The sequence below is a fragment of the Melospiza georgiana genome, chromosome 7, assembly GCF_028018845.1.
Source record: "Melospiza georgiana isolate bMelGeo1 chromosome 7, bMelGeo1.pri, whole genome shotgun sequence".
In the NCBI taxonomy this organism is placed as follows: Eukaryota; Metazoa; Chordata; class Aves; order Passeriformes; family Passerellidae; genus Melospiza; species Melospiza georgiana.
Genome location: NC_080436.1, coordinates 34,831,325 through 34,857,957, shown reverse-complemented (window position 1 = coordinate 34,857,957; position 26,633 = coordinate 34,831,325). Strand labels below are relative to the sequence as shown.

The 26,633-nt window shown below is 42.4% G+C and overlaps 1 protein-coding gene across 2 annotated transcripts in view; it reads right to left on the bottom strand.

Moving 5' to 3' along the window:
- Positions 1-16,306, bottom strand: part of THSD7B (thrombospondin type 1 domain containing 7B) — a 298,829-nt gene extending 282,523 nt beyond the window's left edge. Inside the window, exon 1 of one of the 2 annotated variants that reach the window (XM_058027753.1) lies at positions 16,219-16,306. The gene's annotated coding sequence lies outside the window, so the exon portion shown is untranslated. Of the gene's footprint in view, positions 1-16,189 lie in introns of both variants that reach the window. The other variant, XM_058027754.1, reaches the window with a different exon arrangement.
- Between the last annotated feature and the right edge of the window lie 10,327 nt (positions 16,307-26,633).

The following is a 26,633-nucleotide window of genomic DNA, read 5'->3' as shown; positions in this document are numbered from 1 at the left end:
AAGATCATCCAGTCCAACATCAGCCCAACACTGCCACTGTGCCCCTAAACCACCAAACCTCATCATCCACCTCCATGGATGGTCACTCCTACACCCCCCTGAGCAGCCTCCTCCAATGCCTGACCACCCTAACACTGGAAAAGCTTTGTTCTTATACCTAATTTGAATCTCCCCCATCTCAGCTTAAGACCATTTCCTCAAGCCCTCTCCTCTGCATAAATAAAAAGAAAAAGCACAATCTATTTTAGTTCACTGGTCACGCTAACCCCTGAGTAAGAAAAATAAACTTGATTATAGTTAAAAGGTTAAATTTGTCTGCATCTTTCATCAGACTGGCTATAAACACCAGCATACTCATGAATATTCTCCAGTTAACACTATGGGAAGCATCAAGAATGCAAGAGGAATGCTTGACCCCCATCACATCAAGAGAGGCTCCAACACATCACACTGACAAACCTTCCCATTTTAACCTTTGCAAATGAACGAGGAAGTGAAGATTTTCTCTCATTTCTCCACCCAGGATTTTACTATTTCAGATCTTGTACATAAATGACTGTTTTCATTTTGCCATTTGAATTAAGCATGATCTCTAATTCATGCATTTCTCTTTCAGCAAGGCAAATCTATTGAGTGAGGACAGCCAAGACCTGGCAGTGGTTGCCCTTGCTCACACCCAAGTTTTCCAAGAGTGTGCAAAGGCTAAACACATTCCCCTGCTGGTGCTGCCAAGGTCAGGGGATTCCACCCAACTGAAGGATAAAGATGAATAAAAAAATGCTGGCAACCAGAAATGCTCTCAATTATAGAAAACAAAATACTGAAAAGCATATTCGACTCTTGAGCATCTCCAGGGACTTTATTTACAGCATCTTGTCAAAATGAAACATCAACAGTGGTGCCCTGAAAAGCAAATATTTTTTTTCCCAATCTCTTTAGACATGTCATGTATTTCTCTCACACTATCTTCCCAGTGGAAACCCCACTTCACTAAGTGAATCAAAGTCATCATCATCCCTTATTTAAGTATCTTCACTGCTTGCTCTCACAGATCTATCAGGTGTAATGTTAATGATTATGGGGAGATCGAGTTTTTCTTTTGGTCTTCAAGCAGGTAGTTCATCATTCAAACTTTGTACTATTGAACTATAGCTGAATGTTATCTAAAGTCCATAGTTCTCCAATTTACTCCCTTTTCTCTCTTTCTTCTTTCCCTCTGCATCATTTTCTCTTAGAAAAATGGAAACTCTTACAGATCAGGCTTCTCTACCTAAAAGTGAGCAAAATATGTTATACTCTGGGCACTGCTCAAAGACATAGCAAATATTATTAAAAAAAGCAGGAAGCACATTTAAAATTATTTTTAATTTATATTTTTGGGCCTGGATCATTTCACTTCTCCTACAGAGTGGTTGTAGTAAGTTGGAAACCACTGACAGTGCCATTTTCCCCCACTGCAGTCCAGCAGTGTATCTCAAGTCAAGGTTTCCCAGCAGCTTTTTGTGAGAATTAAGAAATTTCGGGATGTGAGCTATGTCTGCTGGCTAGGACTCATCTTCCACAGGGATAAACAATGGAAGATATTAGACTCCATATATCTTAAGCTGCCCCACACCAGCTATGTTTTCTCAGTCACAACTTTCTAGAACTTTTTAAGCATGTGTTCCCCCGTGCCAAGCCCTGTGGAAAAATGCAACATAGCCCAGTGCTGTATGTGAGATCAGCATCTGTGCTTTTCCTAGCACTGAAGGAAATACTGAAGGAGTCCACATATTATTCATTATAATACAGACTTTCTGCTCTCCTCTTCACTCCTGTTTTCCAAGCTGCCCTTATCCCAGACCCTCAGCTGCAGCAACTCCCAAAGCTTCCCAAACCCTGCAGGCCCGCACAGGCTCCATGCAGGAGTTCAAACTCGGCTCCCAGCCTTTCAAGCAGCAGACACCAATCTGCTCTGTTGTTCAGCAATCTGTGTTTCCCTCAAGGCTGAATGCAGGAAGAAAAGCCACATCCATAATCCTTGCCTGCAGAAGCAGATGCCTCAGCACCTCAAAGCACAGAGGATTACATCAAGTGCATGACTCTCCGCCAAAGAGAGAATGTACAGACAACTCAAAATATTCTGCTACAGGTTTTAGGCAGATCAAGAGCAACTGTGAAGATGGGAAGGAACCAAAAATCCCTAATATCTTCTTTTCCATTCTGGTAACTGGTTGCTTTTTCTTTTTCTTTTTTTTTTTTTTTTTTTTTTTTTTTTTTTTTGTGAACCTACTTTCTTAGTACTGCTCTACAACTGATGAATGTGAATGAGAATCTATCAAAATCTTTCATAAAACCGTGAAAAGCATAAAAAACATTACATAAAAATGCAGAAAACCTCTTACAAATAAAGCCAATTATAACTTCCTCCATTACAGTAGAGTCATTTAAAACTCAACTACATTAACCTTCATTTCATGCAAGAAAATTCTGCTTGGAGAAGTCTGAATACTTCCTTCTATGCTGATGGCCCATGGACTACTGTGAGATATGCACAGAACCATTTAGGTTGGAAAAGTCCTTTAATTAAATTCAAAATCAAAAATTTACAAAGTAATCAGAAATCAGTATTTGTCATCTCAGTAGAATAAACATTTTATAAACATTTATAAGATAATGACTGGAGATTCCATAGTTTCTAGTTCCTCAGAAAGTTTCATGTCTTTTAAGAACATCAGTCAAGTTTCACTCATTACTCTAAATCATCAGTTAGAAAGGAAACTGAAGTCTATCTTTTAATGTTCCTTCTCTTGATCTCAGAGGGGCTTATGAACATGGCTTTACAAGAAGAATTTTGGGTTTAATATCACATCAGATAAAACTTTTCTCTCTTTATCTCTGTAAAATTTTGAGGAATAAAGACAAAAAGAGCATGGGCAAATCAAAAATAATGCTGTCACAGCAAAAATAAAAATTCTCATGAACTGCAAAGCCCTATTGAGGCTCTTGGTGCTTAAACCCAGAAGGATTTTTTCATTTATTAACACCCTGTCCTTGTTCAACAGCATACTAATGAAGTTAATCTAAAGGCTAAATTTCAATTATGAATCACAGACCCGCATCTCTGCTCCCTGATTGCTCAGATAATCTGAATTAAGCCTTCTCCTCCCCAAAGCACAATGGCTGACTGCAGATAAAAGTTCCCAAACATCACAAATATTCAGGCCAGAAGGTAAAAATCTGACAAACACCTGTTTTCACATCCATTCGATAACTCTCTGGCAAAGTAATGATTTCTAGTAACTTGACAGACTGCTCGCTCACTTAAAATATGCTGCACAGGTTTGAACAATAAAAGGAACTGCAAATGTTTAAATCTCTCAGGCTTACAGCCAAGACAAAGTCTTCAGCCAGAGTAAAAGAGGGTTTCCATTTGCTAAAATAATTTAGGAGAAAATGTTTTCCTCTCGAGTACCTACAATGTATTTGTCCTGGAAGAAAACCTGAGAGAGCCACCATGGAAAACCAAGATCAGGGAGAGGCTGTGCAGCTCTGGGCTATTAATATGCACGACTACAGACCGAAATGTGGAGCTTCATGACGTGCCAACGCAGCTCAAATAAGGAGCTGAAGCTGCAGAACTGGAAAAAAACAAAATATGAGTAATAACGACGACCTGGATCATTTCCTTCCAATTGCTTCTGCAAACAGAAGAGTGATGAAGCTCACAAGAACACCAAAGTGTGCTGCTCCCCCATCTAATAGACTGATAGGGAGGAAACACTGCATCTGCTTTTTTAACAAGACAATAAAAGAAGCTGAAGAGCCAGCCTTGAGTTTTGAGCTGGGAGGATGGAGCACTGAAGGACTGTTCACTTGTGGTGGGAGTCAAAGGAGCAAGAGGGAAGCAAAACAGGGAAAGCTCTGGGTCTCAACCTAGGGCAAACCTGTGGCACAGAAACCAGAGCCTTCCAAACCATCTCTTGCAAGTGTTTTCACCATAAAGTGAAAAGTATGTGATTTCCAGACAATACAGCAACTCTACAGCATGTGATTCCCAGACAATACTTCAACTCCTCCACTTCTCATGGGGAGGGAAACCTAGAAAGAGTAAATACAGCATAACTAATCTCTAGGAGTAAAAACTTCAGAGATTTTCTTCCAAACCTAGGATAACACAGTGGTAAACTCCTGCTTGACACACACTTATCAGCTCCTTCCCATACTCCAAGAGTCAAGCTCCCAGACAGGGAGAAGACTGCCCAGACTCGCTGCCATTACACAGCATTAAAACACAGGCCAGCTACAGTCATCTAATTTTTCACCAAGTAGTAAAGACTTCTTTTCCTCTTTCAGGTTAGATGATGTCAAACATTCACTCCCATATCCTCACAGCAGCCACTGCACTACTGAAGGTTTGTCCTAAACAAATATCCATCTCTTCAATCCTCATATTCTTCAGGATAGAAGCACAAATAGTTAATATTCCACCTCCATCCTTAGTCTACTGGTACCCCTCTCCACTGCCTTTATCCTTCCAATACATATCACCCAGTGAGAAGCTGCCAGTGCCCAGACGCCGAGACCATGAAAATAAATTCCTATCATTAAAAAAAAAAACCCTTTTTAGATTTTTTTCCCATTGTCACGATGTTCACAATGTTATCTGTTTTGGCAATATTGACTCCTAAAACACTGATACATACCTGGAAAATCATTTGGCAATTACATCCTTCCCAAGCCTAAAATCTTGCCATTTTCAAACATCAAATGGGCACTTTGGCTTAGTGTTTGGCTGGATCCCGTGCAAGTTTTCCTCCTTGCCTTAGTCCTTAAATGAGCTGTTTCTCAGCAACACACTCAGAGTTGTCAGCCTGAGCAGCAGGCAGGGATGTATATGCTTAGCAATATGCTTGGTGGACATTGTCATTCATGGTTCTCAGCGAAATACATCTTAATTGAGCAGCAGCATTACACCACAAATGAGCCAGAAAAAAAGGCCAACAATAATGACAGACCACTAGAAATAATCTGTTGCCTTCTGGGTAAACTGCTCAATGCTAAAACTTATTATCTGTAAAAGCACCTTTTGAATCACTTTTGTTTTGCCCTGTGGAATACCTTAATGTTTCCACTAGTAATAAAATTTCTGGCTTGCAATACTGCCCTGGTCTATCAGACCGCAAGAGAAGGGAAGGGAAACAATGAAAACAGGGAAACACAGAAGCGCTGTTATTATTAAACCTTTAAGTTACAGAGTTAATTCCAGCTAAACACTTTTATCTGCTGCACTGCTTATATGAAGTGGGTGTTTTTTTCCAGAAGGAAATCTAATTTTAGAAGCCCGGCATCAAACAACTCCGTGGCCATCCATATCTGCACTGACTCCAGTTCTGCTGCAAGTAATCTGTTAAGCAGCACATCCCCAGCTGGGGACTGTAATTAGGGTGCAAACTGCCATACAATCCCCTTGCCAGATTGATGAAGGAGACCTCTTACAAGGTGATCCAGAAGGCAGTGGTGAGATCATTAATCATCCATCCGTCCAGGAGAATACAAAAAGCTCTGCCACCAAGAGCATTGCGCTGCAAAAGTATCTTGACAGAACTAACTCCTGAGAAAAAAGTAGTGAACTTTTAATTAAAAGGTCAGGCATTAGTTACTGTATTATTTTTTGAGGTTTTAGATAAGTTCACTTCCAAAATCCCTTATTCATATGTCAGACGGAATTTGACACTCCTCTTTGCTACTCCCTTTACAAGCTTGATAATGATCAGCTCAGAGGGTTTTTAGCTCTGCAAGCAGCATCCCCAGATAGTAAACAAATATAACAGTAATCTACAGTGCAAGCTTAAATACCCTGCCAGGCTGCCAATATTTCAACCTGCAACCATTTGTTTTCAGGTATTTGAATCCACAGAAAACGCAAGTATTTTCAACAATGCATAACTGCAAACATTGTCAGCACAAAAATCCAGTCTACAGGGAGAACACCAGACCTTGAACACCTGCCTGATGTCTGCACTGTCCAGCCTAAGCATGTAACTCTTGGATCTGCAAATATCAACTGAACTTTTTTTAATACACTTACTATAATTAAATACTTCAAGTAATTAAAGTTGAGTTTAAGCTTGTTTCCCTTCTTCATTGTTATTTGATCCAACAGCCAAGCTCACACCATCCTTAGAGAACTCCAAAAACTAGAGAGAAAAATGCAAAAATCAAGAACTCTAAAAGTATATTCAAAGTACTAATATACTAAAAGTATATTTAAAGTACTCAAAGTATATTCAAAGAGCTGGAACTATTGGATACAACTTTTTAACCATCTTTTGTATGCAACCTTATGTTTTACTTACCACATTCCATGCCAGATCCTGAGCATCAGAAGTTTCTTATCTTCACACACATTCCACCTGAGCCCAGCCTCAGGAAAAAGGGAGGAGGTGAACTCCTTTCCCTCTCCTCCCTTGAACTACCTGGGATTTAACAGAATTGCCTAGGAGACTTCTGCTGTTTCAGAAGCAATCAAAATCTATCCTATACAACCATCTACCAGACTAACAGAAAATGCATTTTCCTGTAGAATGTGCAATAGGAAGGAAACTTAATCCAAACACATCATTGCATAGTCCAACAGGATTTGCTTACAAAATCTAAAATCTATCCCAGCGAAGGCAAGCTCCTAGAAGTTAAACAAAAAAATAGTCAGCAGGCAAATACTTTTTCTTATTTTGACTGAAAAAGCCAAATCTGAATCTTTTTCAACAGATCATCAAGAAGCATATATGAAATCAAGAGAAGCAAAAGAAATCTGCCACCCATGGCTATGAAGTTAAACAAATGTAAATACTTTAAAAGCATTCTTGTTTGAAAATTAAGATAATTTTCCCTCAACTCTCTTCATTCCCTAGAGAAAACAGGGCTTTTCCTAAAGGATGTAGCAAGGGATGCAAAGAATATGAGTAAGAAAAACCTAGCAACATTTTTAGCAAAGTGCTTTTACAACAAGGACTCCTTTGCAAATCTAACCATAGATAAAACAAAGCTTTTTATTTGTTTCTTCAGCACTGAGAAGTTCTGATTTCCAAACCCTTCCTGGCATGAAAAAGCAAGTAATCTTCTGAATATATGAGTGAGATTAGGAAAGCAGAAACAGCCTCATTATCATTATACAGAATCTCACAGGCACCTGTAGAAACCCAGGCTCCTTAAAAATTATCACCGTGTTAAAAATGCATAATCCATTTCAACAGCAAGTTCTATCATATATCACTGATTCCCTCAATATTTACATTTTTCCCACATAGCCTGAACTATTGATAAGAGGTCAGCAACAGTAGGAGTATGCATAAGATAATTCATTTTTTCTGAGGCACCCCATATTCCTTAATTAGACTCAGTAACACTAAAACACCACCTAAGAGAATGGAACACAACTTGCAAAGACTGGGTCAAACCTGAAGATTACAAAGGTGGGAAATCAAGTGTGGCATCATCTGCTGAAAGGCTGTGATAACAATCTCAACAAAGAGTTTAAATCTTTAAAAAATAAGGAAATAAGTTCACTGCACTGATGGGCCAAGGCAATCCTGTGTGCACTGCAACATCTAATCCTGCTGGTCATATTTCTTGCACTTTGATGCTGCTCAATGGAATAAAAAGTATTAAACACAACACACAACTGAAGCAACACTGCAATACTTCAGAAGTTACACCCAAGTAAATCGTAGGTTCATCTTATTTTGGAGTAACAAACGAAAAAACCTCCCCCCCCTCCCCTTTTTGAGTCTTGCTGCATCATCCTTTACTGACATTAATACTGCTCTTCTCCTTAGGCAAGCCCTGAAAGACTCTGATCCTTTATATCCTTTAAAGGGAGCAATTAATGCTGCTATTCAGAGTTTCTGACCTTTAACTCTCACTCCCAGTAGAGTTATTCGGATTTTTCTTTTCAACTTTAGCAGAAAATAGTAACTATTTGTATCTTCCTAAAGGCAGACAGGCATTAATCCTAACCTCATTTGGGGCTCATTTTGGAAAAGTAATTCCCAAATTTTTCACTTCCAAATGTGCTCCTCTGCAGGATCAGATGCTTCCCAAACTGCCCTTCTATACTACTGCAGTTCAGGTTCTGCCTTCCAGAGGTACTTTGGCAAAACACTTTAAAAATGCTTCCACAGAAGTTCTGCATCCCATGCTGCATCCCCCCTCATCATCCTCTGCAGGAGGATGCCTAGTGCTATGATTATTTTCAGTGAAGCCACAGTGCCAAGTTCCATTTTCTTTATTCCTGCTAACATCACTCCCCACTCAACATTCCTGCCTCCCATTTTTTCCCCACAGCTTCTTACTCAGCTGCCCTGTTGCTTCTTTCAGAAATATTCATAAGGAGCATCCCAGAATCAAAATAATGTATCTACTACTCACTGTCTTCATCTAATCTGTATTTTCAGCAGTCAAACACAGAGGCTGATTTGATGCCCTGGAAAGTCAAGAACATCTCATGTCCAAAACTGCCCTATAAAGCATCTTGCATTTTGTTTTCAAAGAGTAATTAGAGTAATTAACATATGGTGGTCTTTTACAAGGTGGCAAATACCTCATACACATATTCCAAAAGATATATATATATATATATCTCCTGTCCATCCCAATCCCTCTCTCAAATTAAATTAAAAAAAAAAGGAAATCTGATAACTCTAGTCCATCAATACCTTTCTGCTTTAAGCCTTCCCTGATAAGAAAGTCATTACAGCTCATCTGGAAGACTGACAAGCCGATATTTCTCTAGACCAAGAGAAAGGGTATTCCACAGCCAAGACTCTTCCAAATAGCCAGGGAAAAAAAGTTATACCTATTTAAACAGAGAGCAAGACAGGCTCAGCTAGAGCTGCACAGGGAAGGGGCAATCAGCTTGACAGTAAATGTAATTAGTGTTATAATTCCTGCCAAAATTAGACATGATAGAAGCAGATATAACAAATGAATTTGACATGATATAATACCATTGATGTTCCTAAATATATAGAGGCTTTTTGAAGGATGGGAATAGGGTTTTACAGATTTTAAGGGAAAAAACAAATACTGACAAGCCTCCATCATGTCTGTTGCTCATTAAACCTCATGTCTCCATCCTGTTGCTCATTAAACCTCTCCTTTCTGCTTCCTATTTCCTTCAAGTCAAAATGGCACAAAACATCCTTTTTTTGCTGCAGATAACTAAAATCGAAGTTGCATCATGTCTCCTTTTCATGTCTTTTCTTCCCTCCCTGCCAATCAGAGGCTTCAAGCCCCTTGCTTTCTGAACACATTTACAGCCTAAATCCATTCCTGAACACCTGCTCACTCACCTGCCTCTCTTGTTCCCACTGGCACACCCCAAAACTCCTTCCCATCACATCACAGCTCCACTCCAAGCTGCCATCTTCTCTTGGTTGCCACTCACACATCCCTTTTCGCTGGCCCCAGCACCAAATTTCAATAGAACCACAGAAACATGGAATGGTTTGGGTTGGAAGGGATATTAATATCATCCCACTCCAACTCCCTGACACAGGCAGGGAACCCTTCCCCTTGATCAGGTTGCTCAGAGCCCCATCCAATCTGGGCATAAAACCTAATTTACACAGGTACTGAAGAAGAATCATTCCCAGCTCTGCCCCAAAGAAGCAACAGGAAGGCAGAAATCCTCAGTGTTCAGAGAGCCAGACACGATTTGGCTCCTCTGTTAATGAAAAAAAAATTAGAAAAAGGGAAAAAAGAAGTGCAACACACCCCACACCTCCCTTCCCAAAAGAAAAAAACTGAACTAGAACTGAATGCTTATTTTGTTTTCGCCTCTGCTAGAAATCAACACTAAAGCTTTCATTTAGTCAGCCAAGTTTTATTACAGAAAAATTATGGCTTTGTTTCAGGGAAAATTAACCTTTTGCTTATTTTGTTTCAATTTCCATTTTGCATCAAAGTTTTACTTAAAAATACATTGCAACGTCTAGACAAATTTTCCAAGTTCCCAAATCATCTGACTGCTGAGCCAGTGACCTCTCATGAGCCATGGGACAAACCTTGTGTCCTCCCCAGCTGGAAGCTCTGGGCTGCTTCATTTCCTGCACACCTGAATTTGCCACCAAAGTACTTGAGATGGAAAAAAATCTAGGCCAGGCAGGGGTATTTATGACTTTTTTTTATGACGGAAAGTTTAAAAATTACTTTACTCCAAGAAATAAGTCTTTAGCTGGACTTGTCTTTCCCATTGCAGCAAACACTGAGCATATTGCTGTTCATCTCCTGACAAATTACTCTCTGGGAGAATACAAATCATGTGTGCTGAGCTTCAGGAAGGCTCTGGGAGAGAGCTCTGTTCCAAGCCCCTAGAGACAAAAAGCCAGGCACAGAACAGACTCCATCCCTGTGGAGAGTCTCCCTCACCCATAAATGCCAGTTTTAATCCCATTCATCAACAGTGGGATTGTGCCACATCCTCAGGCTGCTCCTCCACCCATTACAGCTGATGTAATCTCTGGTTTATTAACAGTCATTTAATTCAATATATATTCCCACACAGGACAGGTGATCTTTTTGACTATTTCAAAATATTTCACATAGGTATTTTTTTAATAGGAAAACAAAACACACACAGATTTAAAAAAAAAAAAAAAAAAAAAAGGGCACAAGAAGAAATTCCATTGCATGTTTCTGTTAGGACGGCTTTGTAAAATAAAGTTTGCCATGACTGTGAAGCCTCCAGCCTCCCACCACCTAAGTTTTCTTTCCTGAATAAATACCACTCACTAAAAATTAATGCTCCATAAACTGCACCATTGCTGGAGAAAATGGCAATCACAGAGATTGCTGCTTCCTCCTTTACCAAAGGTGTATATCCTATTTACTACAGATACCTGAAATCAATTACAGAATCATAAATATTTGCAGCCTAGAGCTCTCAGAAGTGTTTTAAAAGGAATATGTTAATGCCCAGGAGTCATGTCCCCCACACTGCAGTGCCCTCAGGCTCTCTGCTCTGTTCTCTGCTATCTGCTGACATCAATTTTGCAATGAAAACTCAGCAATTCAGTTAAAATAGATGTTTTTATCTTTGCTTAAGTATCTATCTAAAGACTCAGTATCAGTCATACATGGACAAAAAAATTACAAAAAAATTTTTTGTCCTGTCATACATGGACAAAAAAATTACATTTATACATATATTTATATATACACACACACTTATATATCCCACAAGGTGCTGTGGCAACTCATCCTCTCCTGTTCAACAAATCCCTGTTGAACACACAGCAGACAGAATTCCCCACTGCTGTCACCATGTGCTGAAACAATGCCAACGTGAATTACAGGTTATTGGGGGAGATGGATCAGAAACAGCCACAAATATATCTAACGAGTGAAAAGATTGTTTCATTTATCTTTCTTTTGGAAGGCTGTGCCAGTCTGACAGAGCCAAATGGCACATTGTGTCTTTCTGTCCATTCCTGGCAGCCTCAAGACACATAAGGAATCCCCCTTGCTCCTAACAAGGCTGGGATCAAAAGTTTGCCACATTGAGTTATCCTACATCAACCTTTCAAAAATATCCACTATTCCCTAGGAGAATACCCCTTTCCTGCACAAACATTTTCTGTTTAAGCAACTGAGTCAGGAAAGTGACTATTTCTCCATTTTCTCGTAGTTTTTAAGTACCTTTAAATCTTCATTCCATCTGTAAAACCCTTTTCCCTCTCTCCTGCTTCTATCTTTTCAGGTTACAATGAGATACCTCATTGCACTGTAAATGGGTTTGCACATTCTGCCTTTATCAACCAAGGGAGCCACCACAGGGGTCAGCCAGCAGCTCATCTTGTGTGGGATTCCCTCCTCACCTGCCTGGGACACGCATGGACACCACACACCACACACACATTCAGGCCCTGCATCACCAACACAGCTTTTTGTTCACTTTTTGGTGGCCCTTGAGCCTCTTTTCTTACCCATTCCATGCACTTTCTCAAAACAGCTGCCTGTTCTGTCAGTACAGGTGGTGTAGGGAAAAAAAAACAATCCCCTCTTAAAGAAGTTACCTTACTTTCAGACACAAATATGAGAATTAGTTAGATGGGACTGAAAAGAAAAACTAAGATGCTTTTCTATAAAAAAAATTTGCAGAAGATTTTGTTTCAATCAGAACAAAAGCTTAACAAACAAAAACCACAATGGAAAAGAAGCACAACTAAAAGCATTTCCAACCAAAAATGATGCAGCATGTCTTTAATACTCAAGTGTTTTAACTAAATACAGCAGAAGTACAAAAGAATGTCTGAAGATGACTCAATAAGGAAGCATTCAAAGCAGAAAGAGCATTACCAGCATGTTCTTGATAAGCTTGCCAGTCCAAAGCACAGTGTTTTTCTGCTCTCTTGTTCCAAACCAGACTGCAGACAGTGGGCACTTGTGCTTAGACACAGGAGTGAGGTGGGACAGGTCAGCAGTGACTCAGAGGCTGGGTCTCTGCAGCCTCACAGAGCAAGCACAGAAACCTGCCTTCCCTGCAGAGCTCCTGGCTCCAAACGACCCACGCGGCTCTCATCCTCTGCCACAAACTCCTGGGTTTTCCTTTTTTCTTCAAATAAACAGTGTACTTCTTTTGCCTGTGGTGCTTTATCTGTTTCTCCTCCCACAGCACCCACTTCACCACCCCAGAGGCAGCTCTGGATGAGATGGGATGCCCAGCTTCCAGAAGGATCCCAGCAGAGTTCAGCACCCCTCAGCTCCATCCTGGGGTCCCCTGGCAATCAAATCCCCATTTCACACCCCACCTTCACACTTAGTTTCCATTACATGATACTGGGGCAAATAACAGAAAAGCTGGAATGCAATCTCAGTAAAAAAAAAAAAAATTAAAAAAAAAATCAATATTCTCAAAGTTCAGGTAAAGAACTGAAGCGATGATGTGTGGGCAAAAACTCAACAGTGTGGGAGGACTTAGAACACACAGAGAAACACACCATAACTGCATAGAGCTTGGCCATGAAGTCTGATGCCATTGTATCATAAAACTCACTTATAACAAGGCATGACAGCCCATCCACAGCTTCTCAGCTTCTCTGGTTTAGAGGGAAAACACACAAGCTCTCACCCCTCGGCAGCCCCAGCAGGACTCCCCATCCTCAGCAGCACCAGAGCCTGTGAACTGCTGCCAGAACCAGATAAATTTTCGTTTTCTATTACCTTAACAAACCACAGAGCAGCTCTGTCTTGTGGAAACAATGCTTTCGTCTCACCATACTGGAACAAGCCCCCCAAAATTCAATAAAGTTCCTGAGAACTGACAAGCCAGACAGTTTTTGAACGCACTTTGAGGCAGTCCATTGGGTCAGCTTCCCTCACCTACAAAATGCCTGGAGAAGTTCCCCAAAGCTGCTCTGTGTCAGGTGGCTCAAGCAGAGAGGTCTCTGCTTTCCCCCATCCACAGCAGTGAGCATAACCCTTTAAAGCCCAGCATAAACCCCTAATGGGGAATAAAAAACTTACCTCCCTGAACAACAGCCTGGGGGCATTTCCATCACCTCTTTAATCTGAAACAGCATCCCTGTTGCTCAGCTTTCATAACCCACTCCAGTTAAGGCACAGGGATGCCAGCAGCAGTGCAGGGCAAGGAAGCACAGCAGACACAGGTACTTGTGGTGTCAGTGAAGCACTGTCAACTCAGGGTAATTTATTTTTTGGTATTTTCTTATCCCACTCTTTGCTTACAGCCTACAAAGCCAGACAAGCTTAGTTGCCTTGGACACCTGGATGAAACTATTCACATCACAGCACATCTTCCACCACAACCCCGCTGCTCACCTACCAACAGACAGGCAAAAGCTTCCCAAGTACAATCACCACCTGGGTTTTCCACTGCCCAGAACCACTCTTACATGGCTACCTTTGTGCTATTGTTCAGCACTGAGCTTGGCACAGGCTACCTGCAGCATCTGGGACATTTCTCCTGCCCCAGCCCAGGCTTCTCTCCTCTGCTCCCAGTCACTGGAGCAGTTGCTGATGTGCCCAAACACTAAAGGAGAAAGCGCCTAAACACACACAAGAGCTCAGCTCATCTGAGGGCGTGCAAGACACATGGTTAGGTAAAAACAAAAAAATTCTATTAAGGAGCAAGGAGAGCCCGGGAATCCCCATTTCTCTCAGAAAGCCCAGAAGTTGTGTGCCACTGAAGGCAGAGCCCGGGCGCCTCTGCCAGCGCAGCACGTCAGCAAACACGCGGCGCGATCTTATCGGCGAGGCTTTCTAGTGAGCAGGCATCCCTAGAAAGCAGCCACCACAAACACCGTTTTCCTGAATATCATTACTGATCCAGAAGTAATGAAATAGCAGATAATATGGCCCCAGGGTACAAATCAACCACCTACCCTAATGCATGCAGATGGAGCTTAACAGCTCTTTTGGTCTTCCATTACCACAGTGAAATGGGATCTTTGAAACACCATCGAGGCAAAGCAGAAGAGGAAGTTGACTAATGAATGATGTTTACTTCTGATTCTTCACAAAATGCTTTTCAACGCTGTGATTTAAAAAAGAATCCTCTGTTTCCATGTAGGAAGACGACTAGACGCAGCTTCCCCTCAGAGAACCAAGACAAAAAAGCAGAGTGTACAATCTCCTGCTCTTTCCTTGTGCTGCAGAAAAGACTGCTGAGAACAGTGTCTCAATAATTTTTGTAATAATTAACAATGGAAACTTTATGCAGTCCCACCAAAGCAAGCAGCAAAACCGTCTCACAGCGGGGTCATGCTCTCCTTGCTGATGTTCGCAGCAGTAAAAGCAGCAACTTGCACAATGCTCTGAAACCAGCTCGGCACTATGTAAGGTACAGGCAGGCACAGCATCCCCCTGCTTGCATCCTCGGAAATTCAGCACTTAACACCTCGAGCCTGCCCCCGCGAAGACACAAAGTTGTGCATTCTGAGCTGGTCTCAGCCCCCGGGACCAGCCGAGAACGAGCGGAGCCCGCACACCTCGCACATCCCGACCCAGCCCTATCTGCCTTCCTTGGGAAGCACCCCCGGACTCCAGCACCTCACTTTAACGCCATCTCTCTCACCTCTGGCATGCCATTACCTAAACTCCACTGGAATCTTTTCACAGCTCGCTACTTCTTTCAGTTTCCTTAAAGTTTGAAGATTTCACCAAGCAAGTTGAACAGCCATGCAAGGCACCTGAGTGACACAAGGCACAAACAGCAGCTCTCTGCCATCACATCCTCTCACAGGTACTTTCAGTGGTACCCAATTCTAACAGGTAGATTATGCCACTCACCTGCACACACAAAAGACATTCCCTGTACAACTTGTTCCAAAAATTACATCCTCAGGCAATCAATTCTTTAAGTTGACTCTCTGTTTTCATTAGAGGAATTCACCAATATATTTCCATTATACAAAAAAACTGGAGGCAGTGGTCAGCAAGTACTTTTTTATGACCCTCATCTATTCTTTTAAAAGCCTTCTACAGAAACGCTCAGGCAGGCACAGGAGTGGGAGGGAGAGGAGGAGGAGGAAAGGAACAGCATTACAGACTCCTCATCATATCTTCACATAAATAAAGTCCCAACTCTATACGGTTTGACCTTGAATAAACAATAATACGCAAAATAAATACAAGGACGAGCACAAATTAAGAACGAACGTTCAAAGTAATGAATGGTTAATGAAGGAGCGTATAAGCGTGCCTTGTTTAAAAACACTGATTGAAGAACCGACGGAGGGAAAAAGACAGCCCAAACACATTGCGATGCTGCGACCAGGGGTGTGTGGGCAGGTGAAAAAGTCGGGGTTTGGAAGCCAACCTGCGCCACAGAGAGCCCGGAGCCAGCCGCGATCGCGCTGCCCGCGGCAGCCGCGCTACTTTCCGCGCTGCCCGGCGCAGCGGAGTTGCGGCGGTGCCCGCACCGAGCCCCGCGGTGCCCGCGCCCATCCCAACTTCCCCGGTCTCACGGGGTGCCGGCTCCGCGCCCTGCCCGCTGCTCCCACAGCCGGGGCGCTCGGAGCAGCCGGACCAGCGCGGGGGATGCCACCAGCAGCGAGACGGGAATCCCGGCCGGAGCGCTCCCAAACCCGCGGCAACTTCTCCCGCGCGGCGCGGCGCGACCCGGCGGGTCCGTCCGTCCATCCACGCACCCGCACCCCCGCCCGCGGAGCCGAGCCCCCGGACCCACCCTCTCCCCCGGCAGCGGGGCGGCCGCACCTCCTGGCATCCCGGAGCGCGGCATGGAGCCCGGCGCGGCGCGCTGCGGCGGGAGGTCTGCGGAGCCGGCGCCGCGGGCGAGCGGGGCGGGACGGGCGCGCAGTCCCCGCTCGGCCCCGCGGCGCGGAGGGGCCGCGGGCGGAGCGAAGATGGAGGAGGCGCGGCCCGGCCCCCGCCCGGCCCCGCGCGGGAGCGGCGCGCGCGGCGCCCTCTGCCGGGCGGCGCCGGAACAGGCCCAGCGCTGAGGGCTGAGGGGGCCGGGAAGTTGCTCCAGAGACCGGGGGTTCCACGGGTGTTGCTAAACACGCCCCAGCGCTACAAAACTAGTCAAAGCTCAGTTTTAGTTGTATGTTTACCCCGCACCGAATTCCCAACAGCGCGTTGTCACCAACCTCCTCACGTTGCTTGCCGTGCAGTGCTGAGGGTGCTCGCAGTGCTTCCGTAACCGCTCCAGGTAATCACAGAATTGCTGAAGGGACTGGGCTGGAAAAGCCCTCTGAGGTCATAGAGTCCAACCTGTGATCGATCATCACCTTGTTAAGCAGACCATGGCACTGAGTGCCACATCCAGGCTTTCCTCAAACACCTGCCGGGATGGCGACACCACCGCCTCTCCGGACAGCCCCTTCCAATGTTTAACCACCGTTCCTATGAAGAAATTCCTCCAAATATCCAACCTAAATGTCCTCTGGCACAGCTTAAAACCACGTTCTCTCATTTTACCGCTTGTTACCCGCGAGCAGAGCCCAACCCACACTGGCTACACCAGGTGGGAGTTGTAGAGACTGAGAAGGTCCTCCCGGAGCCTCCTTTTCTGCAGGCTGAGCTCCCTCAGCTGCTCCCCATCAAACCTGTGCTGCAGAGCCTCTCCCAGCTCCTTTCCCTTCTTGGACATGCACCAGCCCATCAATGTCCATCCTGAAATGAAGGGCCAACAACTGAACAAAAGATCACCATCTTTGCCCAAGGAACACTGGTCCCATTTAGTTTCAAATTCATCTAAGTCATATTTTTGAGGGAAGTAATTAGTGTAAGAGATCACCAAACTGGCGGAAGTCCTCGATTAAGGAGAGAACATTTATTGATTGCAGGGAGGATACTGAATCCATCACTTTTTAAATACATGAAGTGAATGATCTCAGTTTACTTTATCTGCACTATTTAAAAATTCAAATAGGCATTATTCTGCAGAACCTCTTTCTTTTTTTTTTTTTTTTTTTTTTTTGACAGCCATTAAGTTTAGGAGTTATTCAGGAAAAATTAATGCCTATATCTAAGTCAGACAGTAAGAGGTGACTGTGTATGCACAAGGAAATTACTACAGTATCTATTCCTGCTTTTCACACAGTTCTTATTTCTGTCCAAGAACAGAACATCCCCTGTGTGTTAAAGAGCCCAAGGGATGGCCTACTCAGTCAAGTTTCTCTTGGACATTTTCCATTTAACAAGAACAACATATATAGTATTTTAATGGACATGGTTGCATCATCTATGATCCTCAGTTTATTTTCTATTTACAGAAATATCAAATCTTCATGCAAGGATTGTTCACATCATTTACAAACTCAAAATGAAACCAGAACTTCATTGTGGTAGATGCTCTTTAAAAAAAACAGTGTTTCTACTTTCAGAGAGTTCTACCTTACAAAGATGGGAGACAGAGGAGTAGAAATTAAGGCAGAGAGATGGAAGATACAACATATAGAATATGAAATCCTGATCAGAGATTGAAACACAAACTTCCTGGCTCCAGGTTCAGCCTGTCCCATTGCTCTCATGAATTATAAAATCCTGGACGTTTGCTGGGGAAGGAGAGTTCACCAGAGATTGAACACAGCTGGTCAGGAGTGTTCCAAACGAAGTTCTGTGAAAAAATTTGTATTTGTCAAAGTGGAAACAGTTGGCCAAAGAGGATTGTTTTTAAGAAGATTTTTTTTCTTGACTCTTTCCCAGGTCAGAGAGCCCCACCTCCAAGAGAGAGTGGCAGAGGGCACCCACCAGGGCTGCAGCAGCCCCAGCTTCACTGCTCTCTTTTTTCCACTGAAAAAAATTTAAAGGTCTCATTTTTGCCTGATACAGAATGGGAGGCACCTCTTGAAATGTCAGGAGTTTTTTGCAAGTGACACTTCCTTTTTCCTGACTGGCTCTGGACTACAGGCAGTTGCACTCTCTTTGCCTCCTCACAGCCTTTGTGGTGTTGTCTGCTAAAAATGGCCCCATTCTGCCCCTTTAGCTTGATCTGGGGTTGAAGCCTACGTGGAACTGCAGTGTTGCAATTCTTAGCTTAATTTGCCAATGCAGAGCTTGCATTAATGCAGCTGATCCAGCATCTGGGTATGGGAGCCTGAGCTCCTCCCTGCAGCCCCAAGAGCAGCACTAATGAAAAGAAGAGGCAGCACAAGAGGGCAAGAGAGTCCTCGCAGCTCTCCAGCCAGCTGAGTGCCAGCTCCCTTCATCACACACATTTGGCCTTTGATTCTCTTCCTCAGGACTTTCTCTTACCTCAAAATGTTCACGGATGACTGCATATACCTAAAAGATGTGTAGGAGATGAATACAGAGTGAATATGCAGGAAATACATGAAGTAAAACCTGTTTTTTGTTCAATTTGAATAGAAAGGCTGAAGGATGAAACCAAGAAGCAGCAACAGGAAAATAAAAGCACAAAAATAGAGAGGAAGGAGCTTGGAACTCGGAGTAACCTGTTAGGTTGGGTTTTAGCCCAGATCACTCATTGTTTCTTCGTGTTTCTGCTACCTGTGATCCTCTTGTTCTGTGGGTTTCTCCTGCTTGGTGGGGCTCAAAGAAAGAAAAGAGGAACCCCAGTGCTGCGAGGCCTGGAAGGTTTAAGCCAGCTCCTGCTTATGGATGACTGGCCCAGGCTAAGAAGGGAATAACAAAGCTGCTTGAATGACAGCTTGGATCAAGTTCATAATGACCTGGTTTGTACAGGCCAGGTGTTATGTAGATTGGAGCTTGTTATTGTGAAAAATTTTGGCAAGGCTTGCGATGCAACAGCCAGTTCCAGCAGAGCTGGGCAGAAAGCCACAGACTACAGGCAGGTCCATCTTCAGCAAGATGGGCAAAGCAGCCACCTCCTCCTGTCCTCGGTACCATGGGGACCTGAACCAACCTGCCTGCACAGCATCTGGAATACAGCTTAGGCAGGAACAGAGAGCAGTTTCAAAACATGGCATTCCAGGCTTACAAACAAAGAGGTAATCTTGCATAAAAACACGGCGCCAAGTTTTTGTCTGTTTCTCAGGGAGCAGAGATTCAGAGCAAAACGGTACAAGCCACCCACTGCAGCGTTAATGGGCAGTGAGCAAACTGTCACAGAGTGTCCCTATCAATATATTCTGCATTTGTTAGGAAGTCTTTCTTAATACTTTCATAATTCACCTTTTATGTTATCTAAAAGTAGTTACTAGAGTAATGTGGATGAAGGGCTGTCGAAATTAGGGTGCACCTATGATTTGTTCTCTCAGTCTTTATCATTAATATGCACACTATGATTTGTTACTGAAGCTAGTTGGACTTCAATTTTATTCTTTCTGCAGTGGCCATTTTTTTCAAAAGAGGAAGATTAAAAAAAAAACTTAGGGAAAGTGTCTTGGGTGCAATTTTTGCAATAATAATTAATGTGGAACTCAGGAAATAGGGACTCTTTTCATCAATATTCAGCATTGATTCATGTGCCCCCAGTTAATAGAAGGGACTGTACAAATCAGAGCAAAGCCAGCTGGATGAATAGATCAGGTTTCTATTTTTCTGATAGTGAAGACTTTGTAAATGTGGTCACAGTGATGTTTTTACACTGTACCACAAAAGCCAGTACAACTCAGGAGAAGAAATCTGAACTACGTGAGCTTTACCAGGATGTTCATAACTTAACCAAATAAATGACAGCTTCTTCCAGATGGAATGTTGTATCAGTTTTCATACTGCACCATGGAAAAGCAGCAGAAAGCCAAGCAGACAATGAAAGGCTGACACAATGGATTTGCAGCCCAAAGGCACAGCTTTAGGTAAGTGATACAGGCCAGGGACAAAGTAGGAGTGGTTAGTTGGGCATTAATGCTCCATAGAAAGGAGGGTTATGAGTTTTGTACATCTCTCACTGTTCCAGAACTTACACTGAGGCTTAGAAATTCTTTTTAATAGTCTACTACAAGCTGGGATCACGAGAAACTGAAAAAAGAAATTATCCTCTCATCCTTAGGGGCAGTGCCTCAGAAATCGATGCTAATGAACAGACTGCAGCACAGGGAAGCTTGCATTTCCCCTGCTGCACCAATTTTGTGCATTCACAAGGGACACTGCAAGTGCCATCATGTGTAATTAGAATCAGGGAAGGGGAAAAAAAGATATCATTCATTCACACTTCTCATGGTGTCATTTCTTTGTGGCAGATTTAACAGAGATTAAACAGGCATTCAGTTTAATACTAGTCCTATTAAGGACCAAGCATAATTTATTTTTAATTATGGAGTACCAGCAGAATTGATGGCAGCCCTGTTGTGATCATATCCTTAGATGATGACTTCTTTAGCAACAGAAGAAATGCATTCAGGCAGGATATCTACCTTTACCAACACTGTAGTTAGAGCACACCTCTGTGAATAGATCCAGCCAGTGTTAATGCTGGAGCCCAACCCACCACCCATTAGTGAGTACAGTACCCAAATCCCAGTGTGCATCCCTGCCTGAACCTGAAATAACTTCTGAGCCAGGCTTTGAAATCAATCCTCCCTGTGGCACAGACCTGCAGGAGCTGATCAGCACAACAGCCCCCTCTTCCCCACAACCCATCTGTCCCTTCCTATTCTTCTCCACCCAACTGCCCCTCAAATGGTGGCAAGTGTTTCTCAAGGGACACAAAGCTCCTTTTTACATGACCTTACTGCACACCATAGTTCAAGGCACAGGTAGTAGAGGGTGTAAATTGGAATTATTTGTCCTGTTCAAATATCAAGATCCTGTTGAGTGTTATTTTTGAGAATGCAGGATCAGACCTTTTGGTGCCAGTGATGGGTTGAAGATGGAGGAACACTTACCAAATAAATAATCACTACAAATTAAAGCACAGAGCAGAACTCCTACAAAAGACCAATTATCTTGCTGGCTAGAGCCCCCAGAGCTTAAAACTGTGATGCCCTTGTTAATGTCTGAAGAAACACGACAGTTGCATTTGTGAGTAAGAGAAAGTCCTTTTTAAGTACTGTGGTGTGCAGGTTAAAGAAAAACATGAGTAGGGTGCAGCATGAAGCAATGCATCTGCCACCTATTCACCAGCCATGGCAGGGCAAGAAAAGCTGTGATGGAGGCTCTTCACAAGCTATTAACCTTTCCTGATTGGAGTCTTGCTTTACAGAAAGAGCAGCAAGCACCTACTCAAAGAAGGGTCTCCCTGCAAATAGTAACTGGCAATAATTTAGCAGCTGGGAACCTGTCAAGTGTTAAGGGTTTTTTGTCCCAATGCACTGCTTGTTTAGTAGAAAAAGTGATAACAAGAGATAAAGAAGGCTCATGCTAGTGACTAGTAATTAGATTTGAAATCTATTGATGACTATGGAGCAGAACACTAAAATTAAAGATATTTTCTAATCATTATGGTTTTGCTTTGGGGTTTTTTTTTCCGTCTCTATTAGTGCTTCTGTTCCACTGCTTTAATTAAGTGTTGAGTACAAGGTAGGGGATTTGCTCTACACAATCAATAATGGCATTCTGATGCTGATTTAAAATTGACTTGCTATTTTTAACATGCTGCTTAGTTATTGCCTATCATCCTTAGTCACACCTTGGGCTCTGCAGATACATGCCAGCACAGGAGGTTCCCAAGAAGGACTTTGTCTCAAGGAGGTTGGATCCTGTTGCATTCTTCTGGGGACCCACTGAAGAGAGGAATGGTCCCTCCCAACCTGCCAGTGATGGTGAGCACTTGCCTGTCTGCAGAAATTCTGGTTTGGCTCAGCCACTCTCATAATGAGCAGCTTTCACTTCCTATCATACTTCACTGGATTTGGCTGCTTTTATCTCATGAATGTTTTACAAAGCCAGTACACATAAGTACTTCTAACACTACAAAAATATCTGCCTTGATAATGCTACAGATTCATGGTACTGGAATGGCCTGGGGTGAAAAGCAGCTTACAGATCATCTCGTTCCAAGCCCCTGCCATGGACAGCAACACTTTCCACCAAACCAGGTTGCTCAGATCTCCATCCAGCCTGGCCTTAAACATTTACCTTGATGCAATTTATTATTTCAATTGACTGCTGTTAAATTCCCTGTCAAGCGTGAAAAAAGCCCCATGAAATAGGAAAATGATCACTCTATAAATGGCAGCAATTTTTAAGACAAAAAAAATTAAAATTACAGAACAGAAATGGGATGAAAGAACAAACACAAATTGAGCCAACAGATTAATATTCAGCCACATTTTTCAGAAGGTTTCTCTGATTTCTGTTGTACTAGAAAGCAGTCATCACTTTATGCCTAAAGAACCAAAGATGAGAGGGATGTTCAGTTCAGCTAAAAGCCTTCCCTTCTCACCAGGTCCCTTTCCTTCTCCAGGGGCTACCTGTTTAATGACTAAACATCACAGCACTCTCCAGAATTTGTATGCACCTTGTGTACCTTTGAAAAGCACTTGGAATACCTGAGCATAAGTCCTCTCTGCCTATACGTGCAAACACCATAAATGCATTGTACACAATTTTCTGTTACCTTATCAAGCTTTTCATAACTTTCTAGAATTGCACTTTTTGCAATTTTAATAGAAAATAACATACAAAATTTAACCAATTTCCAACAGTAAAGATTCAATTCAATAGTAAAGATTCAAATCAAACATCATTCATATCTGTGTAAGTGGGATATATGTAGAAAAGAGCTCAACTAAAGTTCAAGAACAGCCACAAAGTATTAGAAACTATTTTTGCTACATTTTTTAAGGAAGGTTTGAAAAATCATCCCCAGTGTTTTTCTTCCTCTGTATTTAAGGGTGATAGTGAATTTGTCTGACACTTCCAGGGAAGCCAGGGGTTTAGGCCCATTTCTCCTGAAGGCTTGCTTGCTGTGCACATCATTCCCACCCAGGCTGTCCTGCCAGAGAAACACTGCAGCCTCCTAACAGCATTTAGGACTTAGTTCTGTGTATTTGTTCCTCTTTTTCTCCATGACAAGTCATCTCCCACAACGCCATCCTATGAAGCACAACCAGGAGGAGAAACAGGATGGGGAATAATGGACCCAAACTCTTCTAAAGGCAAAATCACGAGGTGTTGAATGCCTTAATATTACTGACTGATTAAAGCAACAGTTACCAGCTTTATTAATGTTTTCCTATCTCTGAAATCCTCACCTAGTTTTTCTTTCCCTGCTTTGAAGTTATTTCTTTTCCACTCTAGATGCCTATAGAAGTTGAAACAGTTCACTTGACCCATGGTCTTACTAACTGCTGGGTTTCATTTTTGAATGACATTTCTCTATTTATTTTTTTTTTAACAAAAACTATTTTAAAAGACACTTCATAGTCCTGGAACCTACATGTATATGCAAAAAAATCACTTCTTTCACTATATCCTTGGTTTTCAGCACCATATCAGACTAATTTACTGCACATTGTGGGGGTCTTTTCAGATGCCAAGAAACAATACAACTATTTTAGGCAAAACCTCATTGCTTCCTAAGGATATAACTAACTGCTGGTGGAACTCTCTGAACTTTATATTAGTCTGTGTTGAAGCACTGCAGGATTAGTTATAATTAACTGTCATCATGTCATTTTTCTCCCAATGACTCAGATTTAAAAAAGGGGGGGATCCCCTAGCATCAACCATGATTAAAATGTCTCTCTTTGTTTCCCATCCCAAACTTCATTTTTAACTCAAAGGGGTCACAAGCTCTTCTCCACATCCATCTCAGTTTTCACATAGATACCTGAGCCTTGTCTACAACACAAAAATAAGCATTTTAACAGCAGCTGCAGAGTCAGCTGTTCAGAAGTTATAAACAGCTTAAGACAAATATTTGATATTAAGTGAGTGCTTCTTTTCTAAACCATTTACACCCCCTGGTGTAATAGTTTGGTGGGTACCTCTTGCTGATTTATTCATTTATATTGCTCAAAGGAGCCTGTTAGAGCCTGTAGGCACACATTCAAAAATCATTTAAAAGGACATGAATTCATCAGTGAGCCAATGACAACTAATGGTAGTTCACCTATTGCAATCTTTGCTAACTAAAAATAATATTAAACTACCTAAAAATAATATTAAACTACCTACAATTTGGGGTTTTCCTAATCTAGCATAGGTCTCTAAGCTCTGCAACAGAACCCACATTTCCCACCTCTAAGATAGGTGATAGCTTTCACCTAATGTATCACCCATGACATGATAATTTTCAGAATGCACATGTTACAGCAGTTACTATAAAGGTATACTTAAATGAAATTATGATGAGCAATCACTAATTGTGGATGTTGGTTGTCACTTTTTTGTGGGTCATCACAAATTCCCAATATTTACAGCTCCCGTGTGAACAGATTTTATTTATTTGGGGTGGAAAGGGATGGCATTGCAAATATGAATGCAGTATCAAAATAAGTCATATTTTATAGCAGAGTCATCTATTTTCAGTTTAAAATCATGCTCTAATGTTCACAATTCAATGATTCTGGGGAATTAGGAGAGGAATGATCACATAGGAGGGCAGGGCAGTGGTGCACTCCCTGAATAACATCTTCGCTGCCACCAGCAAAGACAGAATATGAGACAGAATATCCTTGGTCAGATCCAGTAAGACATCTCTTGTGCTAAGGACCAGAAAAATACTAGCACAAGAAATACAATACTACTCCAAGTGAAAAAGATTTATATTCTCTCAAAGTTCCAGACTAAGGGAGATTTCCCCCCCTACTTGTGTTTCATGTAACTCTGAGCTGTTGCTGGTAACTGAAGTGCTCTGTGTAAGGTGTGAGGATTTCACTGCCTTGTAGGAGGAAGCTCCTACCAGAGCCAAGGTTTCATTTTGCAGTGTGGGCAGGTAAGCCACACTATACACAAGCAACTTCATTTCTTTGGGATCAGCTCTGGGACATGGCCTAATTCCCTCTCCTGTTTATGCAGCACAAGCCTTTCCTCACCAGTCTGAAGGGCAAAACATTCCCTTTCTGCAGTCTCTCTGCAACCTGCTAAAACTCATTACTATGAAAACTTACACAGTAAAACGATGATTTAAACAACATTTAATGAAAGATGCAATACCAAAACATTTGAAGTGGATGTAAAGAGGTGGGGAAATTATACATTTGTTCAGCTTTTGTGCTGTATTTGTGCATTTACCTTTACTGAGTAGATGAGGTAACACCCCTCACTGACTGGTGATCTCCTGCTCTGAAGTTAAATGACGTTTGTAACACACACACTAAGGTAGCCTCTGAACAAAAACCCACCAAAGTACACCTGCATCCCTTGGGCAAAACACCTGAAGGGGTGAACCAGTCTACTGGTGCCAGTGTGCTTTATGCAAGATTGATCAATTCATGTAAATCCTCATGTGCTTCCAGGATGTGGAAAGTCATAGCACAGCTCTAATGCCACATCCCTGGCTGAACTGATAAGGGGGAATGGAAGTAAACTGACAGAGGGCAGGATTAGATCAGAGATTAGGAAGAAATTCTTCCCTGTGAAGGTGGGGAGGCCCTGGCACAGGTTGCCCACAGAAGCTGTGGATGCCCCAACCCTGGAAGTGTTCAAGGCCAGGTTGGTCAGGGCTTGGAGCAGCCTGGGACAGTGGAAGGTGTCCCTGATCATGGCAGGGGGTTGGAATGAGAAAGTCTTTAAAGGGCCTTCCATCCCAAACCATTCTGTTATTCTACAGTTATCAGCAGTGGATCTGACTCCATCATGTTAAAGGAGGAACATCTAGACCCTGCCTTTCATGAACAAATCAAAGCTTTAAAACTTTCATCTATTAATAAAGCAAGAACAGGGTCAATGCTATCATTCATTCAAACACGAATGACAGAAACTTAACTATATATTTAAATCTCAGTAGCAACTGATGAGGAATTTCATACCTGGAATAAAATAATTGCTTTTAAAAGTCCCCAGAGGAAATCAGACAAGGTGGGTTGTTCCCAGCTGCTCTGGGAGAAGTAATGGTTTTCTTTACCATGTCAGACATTTTTTGTAAAGACTTCCTTCCTCCATGACTCCCTGAAACTTATTCCTACTCATCAGAAATCCTTCAAAACCAACTTTCTCTTTTCTGAGGCATTGATTCAGTTAAAAAATATTTGTTCCTTGATAAATACTTTTCCCATCTAACACCTCAGGCTGCCAGCAGCTGCAGGAAGCCCCAAATTGATTTTATACCTTCAAACTCTCCCAACTGCCAGACAAAA